This window comes from Phyllostomus hastatus, unplaced genomic scaffold, assembly GCF_019186645.2.
Source record: "Phyllostomus hastatus isolate PE091 unplaced genomic scaffold, TTU_PhHast_1.1 phas_contig_64, whole genome shotgun sequence".
In the NCBI taxonomy this organism is placed as follows: Eukaryota; Metazoa; Chordata; class Mammalia; order Chiroptera; family Phyllostomidae; genus Phyllostomus; species Phyllostomus hastatus.
In genome coordinates, this window is record NW_025333928.1 from 5,566,708 (window position 1) to 5,589,655 (window position 22,948).

Below are 22,948 nucleotides of genomic sequence, written 5' to 3' on the forward strand. Positions count from 1 at the left end.
ATTTGAAGATGTTCCAGAATCTTCTTAAACTCTCCTCATTTTTTTTTGAATTCTTGTTTCTTCTTTCTGTTCTAGTTAAATGTTTATTTCTTCCTTATGTTCCAAACCATTGATTTGAATCCCAGTTTCCTTCCCTTCGCTGTTGGTTCCCTGTAGATTCTTATTCTTCTATGTTTCACTTAGTGAAATCTTCATTTCTTCCTTTATATTTTTGCCCTACTCAGTGAGTTTTTTGATGATCCTGATCACCAGTATTTTGAACTCTGCATCTGATAAGTTGGCTATCTCCATTTCATTTAGTTCTTTTTCTGGGTTTTTTTTTTCTGTTTTTTCATGTGGGCCATATTTCCTTGTCTCCTTAATTTGGCAGCCTCCCTATGTTTCTGTATATTAGGTAGAACTGCTTCGACTCTCTGTAAAAGGTACCTGTAAATTGTGTGGGGCGGAGCCTTAAGTAATCACCAGGGTGAGGCAACTCACTTCACTGCTTTGAGGCTCTGTGTGTGGGGAGGGCTCAGAAAGGGGACTGTGACAATTCCTGGCTTCTGGAATTTTGCCTGGCACTAGCCCTGATTTCAGTCACTTTACCCACTCCCCATATGCAACTGGCACCTTTCCAGCTCTTGCCCTCGTAATGAATCCCAGAGTGAGGTGGGTTTGTGTAAGTTTTAAGATAATGCAAGCCATGTAAATGAAGTTTCTGAAATTCCAGAAATTTTCTCTGCTGCACCAATCCCCACTGGTTTTTACAGCCAGAAGTTATGGAAATTTATTTTCCCAGTGTGATGCTGGAATCTTGGGCCATGCTGTCTGACCTGGGGCTCTGATCACTTATTCCCAAGGTATTCCTCCTAATTTTTACCCACCACACATGAATGTGGGACCGCCTATGCTTGTCCTCCATATCTGTCCCATATCTACATTTCCTCACCTCTCTTTCCCACCTCCACCGATCTACCTGCCTGGATGAATGTGGCTTCTTTAAATCCTTAGTTGTTGGACTTTCATACAGTTTGATTTTCTGACAGTTCTGAGTGTTATTTATTTTGAGATTTAATTGTAATTCCTTTTTGTGTTTTCATGAGGAGGCAAAGTGTGTCTACCTATGCCTCCATCTTGATCAGAGGTCTCCATAGTTTTTTTAATTATGAATATAAACAACATAAAATGTACCATTTTAACCATTTTAAGTGTACAATTCTGTGGCATTAAGCACATTCACATTGTTGTGCAACCCTTACAACTACCCACCCATCTCCAGAACTTTTTCATTTATCTTCTGCAGCTGAAACCCTGTCCACATTAAACAATCTTTCCCTTCCCTGCCCCCCAACCCCAGGCAATCACCACTTTACTTTCTGTCTCTATGAATCTGACTGTTCTAGGAATCTCATATAAGTGGAATCATGTAATATTCATTCTTTTGTGACTGGCTTATTTCACTTACAATAATGTCTTTAAACTTCATCCATGTTGTAGCCTTTGTCAGAATTCCCTTCCTTTTTAAACCTAGATAGTATTCCATTGTATGTATAGACCACATTTTGTTTATTCAGTCATTCAGCAATGGACATTTGAGTTGCCTACAGCATTTAGCTATTGTGAATAATGCTGCTGTGAATATGAGCATGCCAATACTTGTTCAAATCCCTGCTCTCACTTCTTTTGGGTATATACCCAGAAGTAGAATTACTGGATTATATGGTATTTCTATGTTTAGTTTTTTGAGGAATTGCCATACTGTTGTTCACAGTGATTAAACCATTTTATATTCCCACTAGAAATGTACAAAAGTTTCAATTTTTCTTCACCAAAACTTGTTATTTTCTGGGGTTTTGTTGTTGCTGTTCTTGTGATGGAGTGGGGAGGACAATAGCCATCCTAATGGATGTGAAGCAGTATCTCATTGTGATTTTGATTTGCATTTCCCAAGTGACTAGTGATATTGGACACCTTTTCATGAGTTACACCAATTCTTTTTGAATGTTGAGAAAAAACTTACCGAATTCACTATGTATTTGCTGAAAATGTCTCAATATTTCTAACTTATTATTTTTTAAATGTTTGTGTCACAACAAACACAGAATTTTTGTTTTGCTTTGTCACACCTAATTCCTGTAGACATTCTCCATGAAATCTGATTTTTTTTCTTCCAGTCTCCTTTTTCTCTTTACTATTCTGGTCATCATACTAGCTTCTGCATCTCTGTGTGATTCTGTATCAATTTTATGTTTTCATTTTGGATTTAAAATTGTGTTACCCTATAGAAAACGAATAGAATGATATTATAATTGAACATGTATTTTGATTCAATTATCAATTGTGATTTATAAAGGTATCATGCAATTCATAATATTTGCATAAAACATTTAAGTAAATACATTAAATGTTAGATCAGTGCACAGAAAAAAATCATTCAAATTGAATCAGTCCATTGAGACCACTCATATTAGTGATGTGTTCACATGTAACCCTAGAAACATGCATATATATGGCCAACTTAAGACAAGGCATATGCTATGTGTGCCCAGCATGTGTCCTACAATATAATGATAATACTTTATGCAGTGCAATTATTAAAGTGCAATTATTTGTTCATCCTACTAAGATTAAATTTAACAGAAAAAAGTCTTGTACTGATTCCATTTTGAAATTTAAAAAATGAAGTACAGCTAAAAATTTAATTCTTCACTCACATTAGCCATATTTCAAGTGCTCAGTGGTTACATGTGGCTAGTGGCTACTGTACTTGCTAGTATAGTCCTAGAAATATAAAACAACAACAATAAATTGAGCAATTTACTGCTTAGTTTCTTCCCTTAAAAAGATCTCTGCATAAGTGCACAAGAAGGCATGTAGTTGGATGTTCCTTGCAACATTGTTTACAATGTCCACCAACTGAAACAGGTCTCATAGCCATCAATTGGGCTATGGTCCCAAATTTGTAGTGCATTTATTCTAAGGAATTTTATGCCATAGTTTAAAATAGATATAATTGTCCCTGAAACAATATAGATTTGAACTGCATGGGTTCACTTATATACAGATTTTTAAAAATAAATATTGTAAATGTATTTTCCTTATGGCTTTCTTAATAACATTCTCTTTTCTCTAGCTTACTTTATTGTAAGAATACAGTATATAATATGTATGACTACAAAATATGTGTGAATCAACTATTTTGTTGGTATGGCTCCCAGTCATTGGTAGGCTAGTAGTAGTTAGGTTTTTGGGGAGTCCAAAGTTCTATGTGGATTTTTGACTGCCCTCATTGTTCAAAGATCCACTAGATGTGGTTAAATCTCTAAGATATAGTTCTAGGTAGGGAGGAGGGAAAAGCAAGTTGTACAATGTGATGTCATTTTTTTAATATTGCACATTAAAACTGATTAAATGGATGGGTAAATAGACAGATAGGATAGATAGATACATACAATAGTGGTTACTTCTGTGCCTCTGTGGAGAAAGAGAGGAAACTTAGGCTAACTTGGACTTAATAGGAGCAGTGCACTCATGTATTACTCATATAATTAAAATTACTTTGGGGAAAAAACTTAAGAAAAGGGAAGTCTTGACAGAAGTGAGAAGATAAACAAAGACAGCAATTAAATGTAATTAAATGCAATATAGATTACATGGTATCTAAATAAATATTATCACTAGTTATAGTTTTTAATGCACATGTCAAAAGTAATTATTTGAAAATAAGATATGCAAATTAGATAGTGGCCTTTCTGTAAACCCAAAATGGGAAATGCCAAACAGTGATCAAAACTGATTTCTGAGGCTTGCTTCTACTACTCTTTTGGCTAACATGCAGGTGACCTACCACAAGCTACAGTTGCATTCAAAACCTCCAGACCACAGTCCCAACTGGCATCCAACCCACCAAACTCACCATTTTCCAGCCTACAAGTTGTTCTCGAAGTTCCTATTTCCATGTCCACTGTTCTTGTCTTCTGTTTTCTTTCTTAAATATAGATGTTGATTAAGTGGTAATTCAGGTTCAAACAGGTGGAGACAGGAACAAAAAACATAAGCTTCCTCAGGGAAAGGAGGCAAAAATTAAAATGTTTGGGATCCTCAATTTGCCCTTCTTCTCCTTAAAGCGACTCAGGTTTGGATTGTCGACACCCCATTGCTAACTCTCTGTCTTCCTATAGGTTAAATTCACCTTCAGGCCCATAGAGCACAGAATGTTAAATGTGATCCTGATCCCAAATTCCTTTGGTGAACTTGACATTGAGTAAGTAGATTAGTCAAGGAAAACAATTGAATCAGCAGATCGGCTTGAGAATTGCCTTGAACTTTGTATCAAGTACCTGAAATTAGAGCTTCTTGAGAGCATTGGCTTTAAGCCATTTCCCAAATTAAACTTGCATTCCACTTCCCTGAGATCACTGCCTTTTACCAAGGCAGGATTATGGAAACTCTGAACTGTCTGAGCTTAGGAATAAATGAATAAACTGAGATGAACAAATCTATAAAAAGCAGAACAATAACCCCAAGAAGATGGCATGATTCACAGGGCAAATGACAAGAAGGAAAAATAAACATGGCAGAATTAACTTCATAAGTTAGAAAACTTGTTGAAGATAGCAAGACCTAATATAACAGAAATAAAAGAATTCGACCAACACCATTAAAAAAAAAGGCCCTAGCCCTGGCTGGTGTAGCTCAGTGGATTGAGCTCGGACTGCGAACCAAAGTGTCGCAGGTTCGATTCCCAGTCAGGGTACATGCCTGGGTTGCAGGCCATGACCCCCAGCAACCGCACATTGATGTTTCTCTCTCTCTCTCTCTTTCTCCCTCCTTTCCCTCTCTGAAAATAAATAAATAAAATCTTTAAAAAAAAAAAAGGCCCTTTAGACTAGATTTTAGAAATATAGCTAGCTATGTTTTCAAGAGAAAAACATAATGCAAAGTGAATCAAAGGTGTTAAGAGAAAAAAGAGTGGATGGTCAAAACAACATTGGAAATACAAAAGTAAAGAAAACAGAACAGTAATATTAATTTTAAAGGAAGAATGAATTATAACCACAAGCACTTTGGACAGAGCATTATTTTACAATAGGAGGTACAACCCCTTTAAGAGATAATAACATTAATAAACATCTCTAAGATGAAAAGCAAAGCATTGACAGAGAAAAATAAAAGCAACTGCCAAAGACAGGTTTTGCTTAAACTGTTTTCACTGTAACCATCCGGTATTTCTGTGATGTGACTTAGATAAGGAGAAAATTCTTATAAGAGCTTTTCCCGACTCCCAGAGAATATACAGTTGACATGCTGGCTGAGTTCATTATAACTGGATCAGGATGAAAAATGAACCTCCCATGATAAATGTAGCTCAAAACTTTAGGAAACCAGCAAAATTCTCTACAAGAAACACTCTAGCAAATGTCATTTTCTGTATGAAACATTTGTTTTAAGATTTTAACAGTCCTTGGAACTATTAAGGCCAATCTCTGAATTTAAGAAAGTTTCTTGCCTTTCTTTGTTATCAAACTTAGACAAAACTTAATTTTATGGTGGCAAAAATTCATAAAAGTGTATCTTTAACTTAATTTTATGACTAGCATACATTATCTTTTTAACATGTTTTCAAAGAGAAAGCTATTCAGCGAACATCCAGTGCTTTCCCACAAGAGCTATAGTCAGCAGTTTTTTAACTGACAGCTTTTGTGAAATGCCATTGCATGTATTGTCTTAAATTTAAAACAAGGCTCAGGCAAGTAATTTGAGGATTAAAAGTAATAATTTATATAAAACTATAAGAAATATTGATAAAACTAAATTGAGCAAGAGATTCACAAACTATTCTCATCCTGACAAAACAAAATATAAGAAAATCAGGATTTGAATGATATTAATAAATGTTAGATAAATAGATATATATAAAATATATAACTTTTCAAACATATAAAGAATGCATAATAAATAACATATCAGGCCAAGTGAAAAACTAAGTAAATTCCAATGGCAGAAATCTTACAAGTCAAATTATCTGATAAAAACAAACTATAGGTAAATAACATCAGGCTAATAAAAAAATCAAAATACTTAGAATTTTAAAAATTACCCATGTAAGTTACTTTGAGGAAAAGAGGAAATTAAAACTTCACTTTTTGTCATGTACAGAATATACAAAACTGACAAGATGTAGGCAACCCAGCATCAGAGGCAACCCCATAATTATAAATTCTTTTATTAAGAAAAATAAAAGAAATGAAATAAGTTTTTGATTGAAAAAAGAGGACATAAAAAAGAACTAAATAAAATAAACTAGCAGATAGATGGAATCACTCATGATAAAAGTAAACATTACTAAATTAAACAATAGAGAGAAACAAATGTTGAATACATTTTGATCTGGATCTTTGATAAGATTAATAAAACTAGAGAGATTCATCAGCAAAATAGAGTGCATGTTTCAAAATTTGGAAATATTTTTTTCTAAAAAGTTGGTGGGGGGTGGAGTTAGACAGGGATACAGTTGAGATTCGGAAGGATCTCAAAGAGTATTTTGTCAATTTTATGCTAATACCATTAACATTTTTAGATTATTTTATGATGCTTTTTTTGGAATCAAGATACATAGTGAACAGTACTTATTAATAGAGTTTTTAATACTGAGCATGTCCTACATTCCTGAAATATGTTAGTTTTTCTTTAGTAATATTTTATTTAACATATCATATTTTAAATGAGCTTGGTATATAGTTTTTATAAAATGATTTTCCAGTTTTGATGTGGCTTTCACAGAAAAATAAGCATTCTTTACTTCTCTGAAATATACAACATTTATGGTATACAGAAGCAGAATTGTTTATTTCTTGGCTATTTAGAAGAATTCCTCTAAGAAGCCCTATAGTTCTGGTGGACTCTTCATAGGGAGCTGGTTGATAACATTTGCAGCTTTGCTCCTGCTTATTGTTCTAAGATTTCTAACATTGTGTTTATTTTTGGTACAATTATTTATGTTCCTAGAAAATTATGTATTGCATTCAGATTTTCAAAATTAATGGCACAAAGTTTTGCTAGGTACTAAATCTTTTAAGTTCCTCTGTTTGGGGGGCTTCCCAATCTACTCAGTAGTTTATTTCATTCTAACTGACCCTATCCCAAAGAGCCAGCTCTTGGATTAACCAATTTTACTTATTTGGGTTTTTTTCTCATTCACTAATTTCTTTACTATTTTTTCCTTCTGATTTCTTAAGATAGTTTGTTGTTCTTTTTCTAACTTTTCTGGTTGATATTAAATTCATTTATTTCTTTTGCCTTCTTTATTAATGTATTTGTTTAAGACTATGTATTGTCCTCTTAACCCAGCTTTGGCCACATAACATAGATTTTAATGTGTATTAACTGTATTTTATTATTTAAGATATTGAGAAAGTTTGGCTTAATATTTTGTTTTGATCTCTCTCTCTCTCCCCCTACTCTTTTCCTCACTCCCTTTCCTTCTCTGTCTCTTTCTCTCCCCTTACACTTCTCCCCAGCCCAGATGGGTGGTAGGTTTTACCTTCTAATTTGGTTACTAATTTCTAGTTTCTTTGTATTGTGATTTTAAAATGGTTTGTGCTATTTCTACTTTTTCACTTTCATCTCATATTGTGGAACAAACATAGCCTTTGTCATCATAAAATGCCCCAGTTGGTCTTGATTACCTCACTTAACCTTGGATTCATCTTTTTCTAATATTAATAGCATGAACCCAGCTTATTTTCTTATCTTCACCCAGTATGTCTTTGTTCATATCTTTCAACTTTCCCAAGAAACTTTGACATATTCTTTTGTTTTCAACCAAAAGCTGGGTTTTGATTTTTGATCCAGTCTGAAAGTCTTTCTCTTTAAATTCCTTTTTTAAAACTCCATATTCATTTACTGAAATAACAAATATGATTTGTTTTAATTCTTTCATCTTATGTTTCTGTCTTTATTTCCTTTGTTTTTAGTAATAAGATACAAGTGCTATGTTTGCTTTGTTCTACCTTACTTCATATCTATGTGTTTCTGGTAGCTTTTAGCTTTATAATTTTAGGTTGCCTTTATACTTTCTGGTAATATCTTAAGTCTCTATTTTCTGACTTGTCAATGTTAGAAAATATCTATTTAATGTCTAAAATAAAAGAAAATAGGTACAGCCCTGACCAGCATGGCCCAATTGGTTGGTCATTGTCCTACAAAGCAAAAAGTCACCATTTTGATTCCTGTTCAGGGCACATGCCTGGGTTGTGGGTTTGGCCCCAATCAGGGCATGTGGGAGAGGCAACTATCAATATTTCTTTCTCACATTGGTGTTTCTCTCTCTTTCTCTTTCTCCCTCCCTTCCCCTCTCTCTAAAAATAAATAAGTAATACATTTTTAAAAAATCACAAAGCTTATAAAGTTATTTAAAAATATAGATACACTTGCTGGGTTTCTGTTTTGTCAGTTTTTACATTGGGGGTGGGTTGGGAAAGGCAGTAAAGCAAAACAGAGCTAAATTGAGCCTATAAGTAGTAGTGACTGCTGACAGCTGGCCTCTGCTTCCCATCACAGTGCTAACCACAATCTCTTAGTTAATTAAGGAATCATCACAGGGTTCACTACTCCCCTCTTAGCCAGAAGTGGAAGGAAAAAAGGGGAGTGGCAGGGTGGACCTCTACCTGCCACACATACCTTCAGGAGATTTATCTAATTTATTTTCTTTATCAGTATAATCTTTTATGGCAGGAGATGGTTAGAGCAAGGTGCTTGCAACCAGTCTACTGCTCCTTCATGCTCTCCTGCTGTCTGGGGACAACTGTGCCAGGCACTAGCCAGTTTTCAACTCTCTGGTAGGACACTTGGATATAAGTAAGGGGCTTCTCCTCCAAGGGGGATGAGGCCTTTCTCCAGGCTGCTGGCTCACCCCCTATACTGTCTTTTCTCCAAACTGGGGCACAGTAGTAAGATTTTTCAGGATTTTTGCCTTTACCTTCTACTTACTTCTTACCACTCTTTTCACTCCCTGGGGTACAGGGCAGAAGCCGCCTACCAATTATAGGAAATCTGTATTTCTTCCATTGACATTTTAAAGCCATAACATGGGGGCATAAACCTTCCTTTTTTCCTCTAAATGTTCCTAGTGTTTTCCAGATCTAGATTCAGTCAATGTTTCATTCCTTTTATTGTATTGGGATAGGGAAAGTCTTTCATTTTGCTTCTCTCCATGTTTATATTTCAAAAGCTTCCCTTATTCTCTACAGCATAATATTCTGTCACATAAATGTACTATAATTTAGCTAATTGTTCTTGTACTTATAGAGCAATTAATTAATTAATGGAATAAGTAATTAATGCCCAATACGGTAAGGGAAGAGGGAAACAATCATGTTTACACAGAACTGGTGAAATTTTCATTTGATATAGTCCCCAAAAGATGTAATCTTTCAAAAGTCTTATAAATATCTGTATTCTTTAATTCAGAAATTCCATTTGTAGAAATTTATTTTAAGATAATAATTATAGAAGAATTTAATGATTATTATACAAGAATACTTATTTTTATACAAGAATATATATTTGCTTTATTTGGAAAAGCAAAACTATTCAAAAAGAGTCAAGAATCCAACCACAGAGTACTAGTGGTTGAGAAAATTATGGTACATTCATATAAAGGAATCTACTCAGCTGAAAGCACTTGTGAGAAGTAGAAAAAAGAACATTATCTTATCTGCAGAGGCCAATTCTAGGTATGCTGCCAGTTGTGTTTTTCATTCTATGTTCACTTGCCTTATATAGTAAGCAAAAATGATTCCTAAATTTTTGCAGTGAGGCAACATCTAGTCCTGGTTCTGGTGAAGGTTGGGCAGTTCTGAGTGTGTGTGTGTGTGTGTGTGTGTGTGTGTGTGTGTGTGCATAACTTACCCAGTAATGTTTGCAAAAGAATGTAATGACCTGGAGAACATAGTTTCTTTTTAACAGCATCATTTCCATGCAAAGCACTGAATTTATTTGAAAGAGATTGCTTGATAAACCACTTAAACAAGAGTGTGAGACCACAAATGATCTGAAATGTCAAAACTGCCTTGCAGAGACATGTAGAAGAATCTCTTAGTTAATGCCAGAAGGGGAAAGAGAGGAGGGAGCTGATGTGGACTCTGGCCTGAGAGGTCCATGTGTTGTGGATGTGATGAACAAATTCACACAGACTGCAGAAGTTCTGTGGAGAAAAAGGGATGGCATGGCCACTATCTGAGTGAGAGAGGGCCCTAGTCCTGCCTATACAGGCTTTTATTGCTTTTCTGGGCACATTACATCTAAGACAGTCCTCATTTACTATGCACAGGTTTGCTTTAGGTGGTTACCTTTTACAGATAACAAAGGAGAAGTTACTAATTACTACAAAGAAAAGGGACATTTGCAGGTGCAAAGGAAAAAGTGGTTGAAGTGGTTACACTCGTTCTTGGGAGGTTTAGCATAGATTTTAGGAAGTTACTTTAAAGATATGCAGTAAACATTTGCTGCCTCAATTCAGGGTGAGGGAGTTTCAGCAAAAAGTAGACCTCAAAGCAGCCTAGGTACAATGCAGGCCTGATTCCCCATGGGAAAACCAATCTGTGCACTCAGGCCCTGTGGGCTGACTCACTCCCCACTGGTCTTCCAAGTCAGTGGCTGGGCTACATTCACCATGCCATGCAAATAGATTCCCTATAGGGAGCAGAGAAGATGTGTCAGGGTCCCCCAAATCATCCTCAGGTTGATGATTTGCTAGAAGGACTAACAGAACTCAGAAAAGCTGTTATATTCACAGTTTATTACAGTGAAAGGGTACAGATTAAAGTCAGCAAAGGAGAAGTGTGCATAAGGCAGAGTCCAGGTGCTAGCCTTCAGCTCTACCTCCCAGTGGAATCACAATGCTTAATTCTTCAGCAATGATGTATTGATAATACGCAGAATATTGTCAACCTGGGAAGCTCACCTAAGCCTTAGTGTCCATGGTTATGACAGGGGCCCAGTCATCTGGGCATGGAGTGACTACCTGACTGACTTAGTTACCCTCCCCCAAACCCCTCCAGCATTCAAACTGATCTGGCATGGCCCAAGGCCTCAAGTATATAAAAACACTCTTATCAGTTAGGATATTCCAAGGGCTTCTAGGTAATAGCCAGGCCCAGGAGCAGATCACAGGTCAGTCCTTTGTGGGGGTAATGTGCAGGATTTGACCATTTGAGTTTGCTGAGTTAATCCTCTAGTGCCCAGAAGAGAAGGATGAATAAAAGTACAGAGATCAGAAGACTGCCCCCAGTATGTCCTGGCAATAATCTAAAACCTCCAAGAAAAGCCTACAATAAATCTTGAAATGCTTTCTATAAATGACAGCCTCACAAAAATCTGTGAGCAGATAGTTTTGCATCAGAAATCAAGGGTTTGCCCTGGCTGGCGTAGCTCAGTGGATTGAGTGTGGGCTGCGAACCAAAGTGTCGCAGGTTCAATTCCCAGTCAGGGCACATGCCTGGGTTGCAGGCCATGACCCCCAGCAACCGTACATTGATGTCTCTCTCTCTCTCTCTCTCTCTCTCTCTCTCTCTCTCTCTCTCTCTCCCCCCCTCCCTTCCCTCTCTAAAAAATAAATAAATAAAATCTTAAAAAAAAATCAAGGGTTTATTTGAAGTAAGGGTGATGAGGAAGGGCAACACAGACAGATAAAAAAACAGGCAAGAAGCCCTGGCTGGCGTAGCTCAGTGGATTAAGCGTGGGCTGCAAGCCAAAGTGTTGCAGGTTCAATTGCCAGTCAGGGTATATACCTGGATTGCAGGCCATGACCCCCAGCAACCACACATTGATGTTTCTCTCTCTCTCTATTTCCCTCCCTTCTCTCTCTAAAAATAAATAAATAAAAATCTTAAAAAAAAAAAACAGGAGAGATAAGCCACAGGGTGAAAAGTAATCGTGGAGAGGGTTGCAGTCAGATTCGAACATAAGGGGAGCAAGACAAGGCAGAAATGCTAGTCAGACGAGGAAAAGGGCAAACATATTTCTGTAAAACCTCATTTCACTATCTTCTATATGACTCATTGTCATAGTATTTTTTTCTAAAATAGTGGTTTTTAGTCCACCCCATTTCTATCAGAGTCTCTGGGGATGGGGGTTGGTGTTGATATTTTTTTTATAAAAATTTCCCTGGATACATAGCCAGGGTTGAGGTCCACTGCTCAAATGTGTTTCCATCATAGTCACAATGGCCTTGTTTACATGCTACATTAATACAGGGTTTCTCCACTTCCCTGCTACTGATATGTAGGATAATTTGTTGTGGGGGAGTTGTCTTGTACATTGTAAAATGTCTACTTAGCAGCACTCACTCCCCAAATGTGAGAATAAAAATGTCTCCAGACACTGCCAATGCTCCTAGGTGATCAAAATCACTTTTGTTTGAGAACCACTGTCTTAAAAGAATTATTGAAGGTGCCACTTGTGGAAAATATTCTTGGTGGGGTGAGACATATCTTTCTCTGCCCCTCCTGAATCTATGATCTACTAGTGTGTTGGTCAAATCTTAATGAGGTGGTGGTTAGTGCAGGCAGCTAATGTGGTGTGGTCCACATCCAGTGAAAAGCTATGAGTGTTGCACTGAGGAAATGATACATGTCAGCTTAAACTGGAAATGTGAGCATTCCAGAGAAACAGTCTTTAGAAGCACAGCGGAGGTGGAAAAAGAGCTCAGCCTAGGAAGAAACAGGAACTCTAACAAGTTACTTGCTGGGTTATCTTGGTTTTTCAGTAGCTTTTACTGACAAGCTGCTCTAAAATGCTGTGGCTTAAATAACACGACTCCTTATTGCTCATGAGACCATGGGTCAGATGGGTGGTTGTTCTGGTCTTGTCTGGGCTCACTTGTGGGTCTATGGTCAACTGCAGGTTGGAGAAGTGTCTGTGCTAGTCTTGGCTGGGCTATCACATATCTGGGCCTCAAATGGAATAACTGGGCCCTGGTCCACATGCCCTCTCATTCTGTGGAAGGCCAGCCAGGTCTATATATATGCTGATGTTAGGGAACCTGTAGAGGCCTAGGCTTGGAACTCACCCATTGTCCCTTCTCCTGCTTTCTTTTGGTCCATGTAGATCACAAGGCTAGTGGGTAGAAAAACAGATACCTCTTTTGGAGGAAGGTGAAAAGTCACTTTACAAAATAACAGACATGGAGGTGGGGGTTGGGATGGAGAATTGGGATCATTTTTACAATCTACCATATTTGGATAAGCTACTTAACCTCATTAACCCTCAGTTTTCTAATATGTAGAACTGGGATGGTATTGCCAATCACAAGAGTTCTTGTGAAGATTCAATACCTAGTGCATCATAAGCACTTCTAACCAACACCTATTATTACTATCTTGTCATTCTACTCTAATATATTTCAATGTTTGCACTTCACTCAGTGAATGAAATCTGAATTTCTTAGTGTCCTCCATAAAGCCTTCATGATGTGGACCTTTGTCTCTCTGTCCCCCTCCCCTTCAGTGACTCCAAAATATTAATGCTTGAAGTTGCTTGAAGGTGATTAACTTCATGCTGCATGTACCATATTGTCTCTAACTCTGTTCCTTCCACCTGGATGTCCACTTGTCCCTGGAGGCTGGCCCCCCTCCACCTCCTCTGAGATGAGGTCATTGTTCATTCTTGTGAAGGTCAGCATTGGCTTTAGGTAAGACACACATGGAACATTAGACATCACTGGACCACAGAGTGAAAAAATCATCCCCTTCAGTTGTTTTCAATACTTCTGGTCACAAGCAAGTTTCATTTGGGTGCTAGCACATCTTCAGCACCTCCTGAACACTTGCTGACCCCCTTTTTCTTTTTCTTCTTGTTTTGTTTTGTTTTTGTAATTTAGTTGTATTTTTTATGTGGTTGTGAGAGGATGCAAGTACTGCATTTACTGATACCTCCATCTTTTTTAAAAATTATTTTATTGTTGTTCAATTACAATTATCTGCATTTTCTGCCAATCCCCACCCCAGCCAAACCCACCTCAATCCCTTGCTTCCACCCTCCCCCTTGGTTTTGTCTATGTGTCCTTTATAGTAGTTTCTGAAAACCCTTCTCCTCACTGTCTCCTCCCCCCTCCCCTCTGGCTATTGTTAGATTGTTCTTAATTTCAATGTCTCAGGTTATATTTTGCTTGCTTTTTTTGTTGTTGTTGATTATGTTCCAGTTAAAGGTGAGATCATATGGTATTTGTCCCACACAGCCTGGCTTATTTCACTAGCATAATGCTCTCCAGTTCCATCCATGCTGTCACAAAGGGTAGGAACTCCTTCTTTCTTTCTGCTGCACAGTATTCCATCATGTAAATGTACCACAGTTTTTGATCCACTCATTTACTAATGAGCATCTAGGTTGCTTCCAGAACTTGGCTATTGTAAATTGTGCTGCTATGAACATTGGGGTTCATAGGTTCTTTTGGACTGGTGTTTCAGGGTTCTTAGAATATAACCACTGCTGGGTCAAAAGGCAGATCCATTTTTAATTTTCTAAGAAAATTCCATACTGTTTTCCACAGTGGCTGCACCAGTCTGCATTCCCACCAACAGTGCACTAGGGTTCCCTTTTCTCCACATCCTCTCCAACACTTGCTTGTTGATTTGTTTATGATGGTCATTCTGACCAGTGTGAAATGGTATCTCATTGTGGTTTTAATTTGCTTTTCTCTGATGGCTAGTGATGCTGAGCATCTTTTCATATGTCTCTGGGCCCTCTGTATGTCCTTCTTGGAGAAGTGTCTGTTCAAGTCCTTTGCCCATTTTTAATTGGGTTTTTGTCTTCCTGGAGTGGAGTCATGTGAGTTCTTTATATATTTTGGAGATCAAACCCTTGTCCAATGTATCATTGACAAATATGTTTTCCCATATGGTTGGTTCTTTTTTCATTTTAATACTGTTTTCTTTAGCCATGAATACATTTTTATTTTGATGAGCTCCCATTTGTTTATTCTTTCCTTTATCCAAGTGAGCCCAAGCCTCCACCTTTCTACAGTAAACAAGTATTAGCTAGAATTTGATGGCACTGATTGTTTCCATCATTTTCATTTTTACAGCTACTTTTTTCATGTTAAGTGATAGTAGTTTTACATTTTTCATAGTGCTATAAAGTTTCCTTCAATATCACATTTATTTGGCCAATAAAAAAGGTAGCAATTTAAAGGAAAACCCCAATATAAGGAACAATGTGTATAGTATGTAGGACAAAAATAAAGAGGGGTTACTTTAATGACAGGGCTGAAAAATACTAAACTACGTCAGTTGTGCAGTCTCTTCTAGCAAAACCCCTGCTGCTTTCACAGGGTCCTCAGATATCTGTGGTGTCCTGCCTTCATCTACCACAAGACTCACAGTCTATGAGGGCAGCAACCACATCATCTCAATCTCTCACCTCAGCTCCTCAAAAAGATGAGGGCTGCCCTGGCTCGTGTGGCTCAGTGAAATGAGCATGGGCTATGAAGCAAAGGGTCACCAGTTCCATTCCCAGTCAAGGCACATGCCTGGGTTGTGGGCCAGGTCCCCAGTAGGGGCCACGAGAGAGGCAACTACACGTTGATGTTTCTCTCCTTCTCTTTCTCCCTCCCTCCCCCTCTCTCTAAAAGTTAAATAAATAAAATCTTTAAGAAAAAAAATGAGGGCTAATTCAGGCAGTGATGTACTGTTACAGGAGAAGAGTGATTCATAATCCTATGTTCAGCATAAAGGTATTATCTCCATGGTGACAGGAGGAGGGAGAGCAGGAGGAGTACTAGTAGTAATTGTAGTAACGATAAGAGCAGTAACAGTACTAGTACCAGTGGTACTCACAGTAATAACGGAATAGCTGCCATAGTAGTAATGGAAATATTTGTAGTAGTAACAGTAGCAACCATTTTTTGTGTATCTAATGTGCGTCAAGTATTGAGCTTAACTCTGTGCTTGTGCTTATTTAGTTTTCACCACAACCCTATGAGGCAGCTACTCTTATTATCTCCATTTTACAGATCAGGGAATTGAGACATAAAAAGGTAGAGCCGTTGGCCCAGAGCCGATCTGCTGGAAAGTAGCAGAGCTGGGAGCCTAAAGTCAGTCTGACTCCCAGACTGGTGTTCTTCACAGCTAGAGACAACCCTCCTGCAAAGGTTTCCAAAAAGTAGTACTTTGTACCTTCCAAAAGGCAGTGAGGGTGCTGTTTCAGCAACTCATGTTAATTGAAGGGAATTCTGAAGTTGTTTGAATATTTAAATTATGTCCTATCAAAGCAATATAAAATATGTGCTTCCTGTCTATCAGCAATCCCCTATAATTCAGTAGGACAGCTGAGAAATCTCCTGTCTCTACATCCAGACACCCCCAGCCCAACCCATGCCATCCCCAGCCTCTGGTCTCTTTTTTCACTGAAGAAATGAGATTCAAATGGAAAAATACTGGCACAAGCTTGACCGAGGTTCCTAATAAAGACACTGTGCCTCATGCATCAGCTGCTGCTGCTGCTATGGTAACAGCTACAATTTCTCCCAGACAGCTTCGGTCTGAAGGGAGGGTGGACTCTAGGGGAGCAAGTAGATTTCTCCAACCTTTCAGTCCCCGTCACCTTTCCCATTTCTCTTACCTCTCACACTCCCACCAGCCCCCACACTTCCTTAGATGATGGCTGACAGGTACTGGCACTCCTAGGCCATCGTAATTAGCATCTGGCTTTGAGCCCAGTCTTCTGGCAGCATACTCCTCACTTCCTTGCCAGCCAATATACTTCACCACCCCCCTACCCCAGCACTGCAGCAGTGTGGCATCAACAGCCTCAGCACCAAGATCACCAATGGTGCCCTCTCTAGGTGAGCATTAAATACCACTCAATGCCCTGCTATTGTCTGAGGCATTTGGGTAATAAAATTGTGATTCTGAAAAAAGACGGTTGTCCTTAGGAGGATGAGTAAGGCTGAACTCCAGTTCTCTAAGAGGCTAGGAGATTCATTTGACTTGGGATTACTCAATTAAGTTCTCCAGGACAAGGACCAGCATAAGAGATCCCAAAAGGGTGAGGAAAGAATCAGAAAAGTTTGTGTGTCAATGCAGTTTGGAGCCTGAAGTACTGTAGATGATGGTGGTAACAATGAGGATGATGAGGATGTTGATCATAATGATGACAACAGCAGCATTTATTTTTTTGAGCATTCCTTGTGTGCCAGACACTGTTCTTAGCACTTTATAAGCAATATTTCATTTAATGCTCATGTTGACTATGTACTAGTACATAGTAGCCAGGTGACAGCTACTGTTGCTACACTCATTTCACAGATGAAGATATAAGGCCTAGAAAAGGTATCACATCCTGAAGAAAAACAACTATGCAAATCCAAAGTGTGGGGCATTCTACAGGAAAGTTGACTTAGATGCCTCAAAAATACCAAAGTCATTTACAAAAGGGTAAGTATATTTTTTAAGGAAAAGGAGAGAGGAAACAGACATAAAAACCAAATGCAATGCAATTTGTGATTCTACATTGAATCACGATATTGAAAATAAAAATAGCCATAAAAGACATTTGAGGAACACAGATGAAATCTGAATATTGACTGCATAGTAGATGACATCAGGAAATCTACTGTCAGTTTTTGTGAAGTGTGATACTGATATTGTGCCTGTGTAGGAGAATGTTCTTATTTATAGGTGAGACAGGCCAAAACATTTTGGGAAAAACTGTCATGATGCCTATAATTTACTTACACATGTATTTATTCCATGATATTTTCCAACAATCAATTCTCTGGCTTCTGGACACCAAAAGAGTGTCCTACAATTCAATCCAATTCTGACACCAACTACCCAGAGTTAGCACAGACCCCACAGGTTCAGAGCTCAGTCCCACAAGACTGCACCATTTCAGATGCCAGTCACAAGTCCCAGGTTGTCACCTGTATGTCTGGCTGTCCAGCTGTATATCCAGGGATTCCCACAACCCTCAGTTCAAGTTTGATCATTCACTCTCAAACAACTCATAGAACTCAGGTAAGTGCTTTACTTACATTTACCAGTTTATTTGAAAAGATATAACTCAGAATAACCAAATGGAAGAGGTAAATAGGGCAAAGGGTTGGAGAATGGGTGCAGAGCTTCTGTGCCCTCTCTGGATACACTACCCTCCTAGCATCTCAAGGTGTTTACCAACTAGGAGGTCTCTGAGCACCATCATTTAAAGGTTTTCACGGAGGCTTCATTGCATAGGCAGGACTGATTGGATCATTGACCCTTAGTAGTCAACTCAATCTCTAGCCCCTCTCCTCTCTGTGGAGGTCAGCAGGGATGAAATTTCCAGCCCCTTAATCATGCTTTGGACTTTCTGGTGAACAGCCTAATCCTGAAGCCAAGGAGAGGCCCTGAGCCATCAGTCATCTCATTAGCATACAAAAAACACTCATCACTCAAGAGTCTTAGGAGCCATGAGCCAAGAACTTGCAAAAAAAATCAAATATTTATCTATTTTTATTATATTACACCTACACACATGTATATAGCAAATGAGTAATAGCAAAATGTTAATTGTTGAACCTAGGTGGTTTATCATTGGGTTAACAATATATCATATTTGCAAGTAATGGAGCCTGGGTTTCCTTTCCGCTGTAACATGGTGAAAAAAAAGCAGGTAAATTGTTCAATGTATTGTAATAAAAGGTGATATTCTTTATTTATTCTCTTAAAACACTACCCCCAAACACACATACACAGATTGTGCTAAATCTGAACAATAATGTGAAATAAACTTTTCTTTAGAAAGAATAGCAAGAAAGATTATGGAGTGGCTGCCAAAGGAACCATCTCAGTTAATACACTCAAATTCTCCCACCAACACCGCCCATTTTGGGCAGTTTTCTGATCCCAAAGGGGGACACCATCAAAGAAGCAAGGCCTCTAGTGCATGGAGAGAACAAACTGAAACTACAAGAAAAACATGGAAAGATATTTGGCATTAGAAAAGCAGTGATTCTTCTTACTTAAATAGTAGGTGCTTGAGTCCGAGTCATTTTAGCTTTGGAAGAGAATTCATTGTAGATATGAGATATGGAGTTGTTCACTTCACATCAACCCTTGTACCCCTGAACACAACTTCACAATTATAGCTCAGAAGGACATGCCACTCTGGCTTTTCTTCATACTCTTTCACCCCTTGTTGGAATTAATCCTATTCTTTTTGCCTGATAGGTCATTCCCAACTAAAGCATCATGACTTAATGAAAGGAACAAGCTGACAGCCTCCCAGACCCTCAAATAAGTTCAAGGGTGGACATTTAATTCAAATGATGCCCCAGAATTCATGTACATGCCAGAAGGATAAAAAAAAGTCAAGGATGATTCACGTGCAATATTTGTATGTCTTCAACTCTCAATCACTGCTTAGCCTCTGCCCTTCCCATACTTCATTTCCAAAACTGTTCTCGTCCTGGTCACCAGACCTTTTGGCACTACAGAAGACATCTTGACTTCTTGTGTGTTTGACACAGCTAGTCACTTCGTTTCCTTCTGATTTTTTCCCCTCAGAATCCATGACATCTTATCTTGTCTCTCTGCTCATTTATCTTCTCTTTTCTTTCTCATCTTTTCTTTGCCCCACCCCTTAGATATTCCTAATCCTTGAGGCTCCACTGGCCTTCTTTTCTCTAAATATTATTGATATGTCTTTAAATATCATGTGCCACTGACATCCTATTTTCTGTCTTCAGGTCAGGCATCACTTCTGAGCTCATAGTTTGGTGTCCTATGACCTCCTGAATATCACCTGCTTATATCACAGATTCCTTCAATTCAACATATCCAGCACTGGGCTTGTTATCCTTCTCTAAGTCTATTCATCCTCCAGTTTTCTTCCTCAAAGGCAAAGGTACCAGACTCCAACAGTTGCCCCAACCTTGAAACACAGAAGCCATCCTAAATGCCTCACTCACCAAGTCCAGTCAGTCACAGATGTGATGAGTCTACCTGTGAAATTGTAAATTTCAGGACTACTGTCTTGTCTTTTAGGCTCATAGTTTGTCTAGTTTGTCTAACTAGTTTGTCCAGTTTTTTCATCTTGCCTCTTCAATACTGTAAACTCCATGAGGCCTTGAGCTTCGTCTATCTTGTTCATCATCATTGTATCCCCAGTACCTAGAACAGTACCTGGATACAAAGTAGGTGCTCAGTACCTATTTACTGAATTAACAAATAACACTTTCAACACTTGCCTTGAACTGCCTGTGCTTCCTCCACTATCTCTCTTTGTATCCATTGTTCATGTGGTCGCTGGACTATCTTTCCAATGGTAGATAACTTCCAAGATGGTGGCCAATGATTCTTGTCTTCTGAAAGTCATGCCTTTGTATAATTTCCTCCCCTTATATGTGGGATGGATCTATTTAATCACTTGTCATGAATAGAATATGGCAACAAAACTGATCAGATATCAATTCTAAGATTAGGGGATGAAAAGACTCTGGCTTTCATTCTGCTTGCTGTTTCTGAGGGAAGACACAACTATGTTGTTAGCTATCCTATGGAAAGACCCACATATATTACTGACTATTCTGTAGCCAGATTTTTTTCTATTAATGATATATTGTGGTCATCTTTCTATGCTCATCCATATGGAGCTACTAATTTTTCTCTGCATAGTTGCATGTCATTCTATATATATACATATAAAATATATGTGTGTATATATATAGTGAATATATATTATATATATGTGATACTGCTGTATCTCAGGGGCTAGGACAGTGCTTGAAGCTTAGCAGGTATTCAAAAATATTCGTTGAGTGAAATTAATTTGCCTAGTCAACCACTGTGACAGTTAGTTTGATTTCACAATAGTATATCTCTTCACAATAGTACGAATGTGTCTTGGAGATGAATTGCTAAAGATGAATTGCTAAGTCGAAAGGAATATCTTAAAAATTTGAAACATGTTCTCAAAGTCCTCTCTGTTTAGCTTCCACTTTATCTACTTTATTATGTCCCTACCTATCTGTATGTAAAAGCACCTACATTTCTGCACCCTCACCAGTGTGAGATCTAATTCATCCCTGACATAAAGCTGTGATGGGAGATAACACTATCAATATTGTGCTGGGAAACTGGAGGCCAGGTCTTTGATGAGACTGGGCAGAAGGCATTGAACTTACCAGGCATGCCTGGCAAATTAATTTAAATGAAGAGTGCATCAGTCAGAGTCCCAGCAGGAGCAAGAAGACATATTCTAATTAGGCAATTTAAAGAGCATTTAATAAAGGGACTCTTTCCAAAAAAGGGCAGAGTGTCAGAAAACCACAAGCACCTTGGGGGACTAATTACAGTGGGTTTTGTTATCACTCCTACTGTCACCTGGAGGCTGAGAAGTTTATGTGGAGAAAGCCACCTGGCAGGAGCTATAACCCTGAGGCACCAGACCCCAGATACCCTGCAGGGAGGAAGCTGGAGAATAAATACCCAACCTCACTTTTCTCCTTCCCCTTTAGGTACCTCTGGGGCTCCCCAGGGATCAAAACCACTGGGAAATTAGAGGGCAAGGGACCTTTTTGAATAGTTCTTGTGCTTGGCCTCCTAAGGCACAGAGCAAATGGCATACAGTATGTGCTCAATAAATGCACCATTGAATTTTACCCTTACAATAGTCCTTCAAAGTGGACATTTATATTCCACTGAGGAAACTGAGGCTCAGAGAGATCAACTAACTTACCCAAGGTTACAGCTGGTTTTGGAGGGCTCCCCAGCTCTGTGTGTTTGAGATCTGTGGAGCTTGGATATGAAGTCAGTAGATGATAGTCAGCAAACACTTTACCAAATATTAAAATTCTCCAACACCAGGCAGGCTCCGAGTTACTGTGGTGGCAGAAACAGAGTCCCCTGCAATTTCTATGATACCTGAGGTGGTAGCTCAGGTAAGGTGCTATGGAGGAGTCACATCCCAACCCCACTGCAGATGGGCACCTGGGCGAGGTGGCAAAGTGCAGCAGTGGAAACAAAGTGCTGGACTTCAAGTTCTGTCTCTGTCACCAACCAGCTGTGTTACCTTGGGCAAGCTCCTCAGCCCTATCTCCATTCTGTTTCTTCATGTGTAAGTGACCACAGTACTATGTCAGAAGGACTGCCCTAAGGACTTGGTGAGTGAAAACTTGTAGGGTGCCTGGCACATAATTATCAGTATAAACACATAGGGAACTGCTGCTTCCTGGCCTTGCTTCTCTTCAAAAGTCCTGATGGATCAGCTCTCCTTCATTAGCCAGACATGTCTTATTCAAGGCTTGACAATTTTCTTCCAAAAAGGGCCAGACACTCCATATTTTTGGCTTTGCAGACCATACATCTCTGTGGTGATGACTGAATTCAACCATTGCTGCACTCAAGCAGCCAGAGGCATTCTCTAAACATGGGTGTGGCTGTGTTCCAATACACCTTTATTGGTGGGCACTGCAAGTTGAATGTCATGCAATTGCACATGTCACAAAATAATATTATTTTGATTTATTTGTAGTGATTTAAAATTTTAAAAACCATTCATAGTTCATGGGTCATACAAAAACAAGAAGCAGGTTAAATTTAGCCATCAGACCTGATGGACTCCCCCCACCAACAATGCACATACAATCTAACTTCCTTCTCTCACAGTCAGGTGTGGGAACGAACCCCACCTCTTCCAATTAGGAGAAGTGTACCGTCACGAGCCCTCTAGGATCCAGCTACTTGCCTATGCCACCATGGTAATGGAAACTTCAACTTCTCTGGCCTTCCTCCAGTTTCCCTGAAGGACCAAATTCTTCCCACCTTGGGGCTTCTAGAGGTTACTTCTCTCTATCCCAAATACACCTGCCTGTCCTCAAGCTGGCCTTGTCCTGGGACTACATTTGGCTCCTCTCCCATTGTACTTTCAAAGCCCAACATAGTGCCTAGCGTACAGTAAGTAGTCAACAAATGTCCTTCAAGGTCTG

General features: G+C 38.7%; 1 long non-coding RNA gene across 1 annotated transcript; it reads right to left on the reverse strand.

Moving 5' to 3' along the window:
* Window positions 1-1,701: 1,701 nt before the first annotated feature.
* On the reverse strand, window positions 1,702-4,258 carry LOC123825631. The gene is made up of 3 exons (XR_006786929.1): window positions 3,899-4,258; window positions 3,435-3,456; window positions 1,702-2,261 (listed from the first exon to the last, which is right to left on the reverse strand). It is a non-coding gene; the product is annotated as an uncharacterized LOC123825631 (long non-coding RNA).
* Between the last annotated feature and the right edge of the window lie 18,690 nt (window positions 4,259-22,948).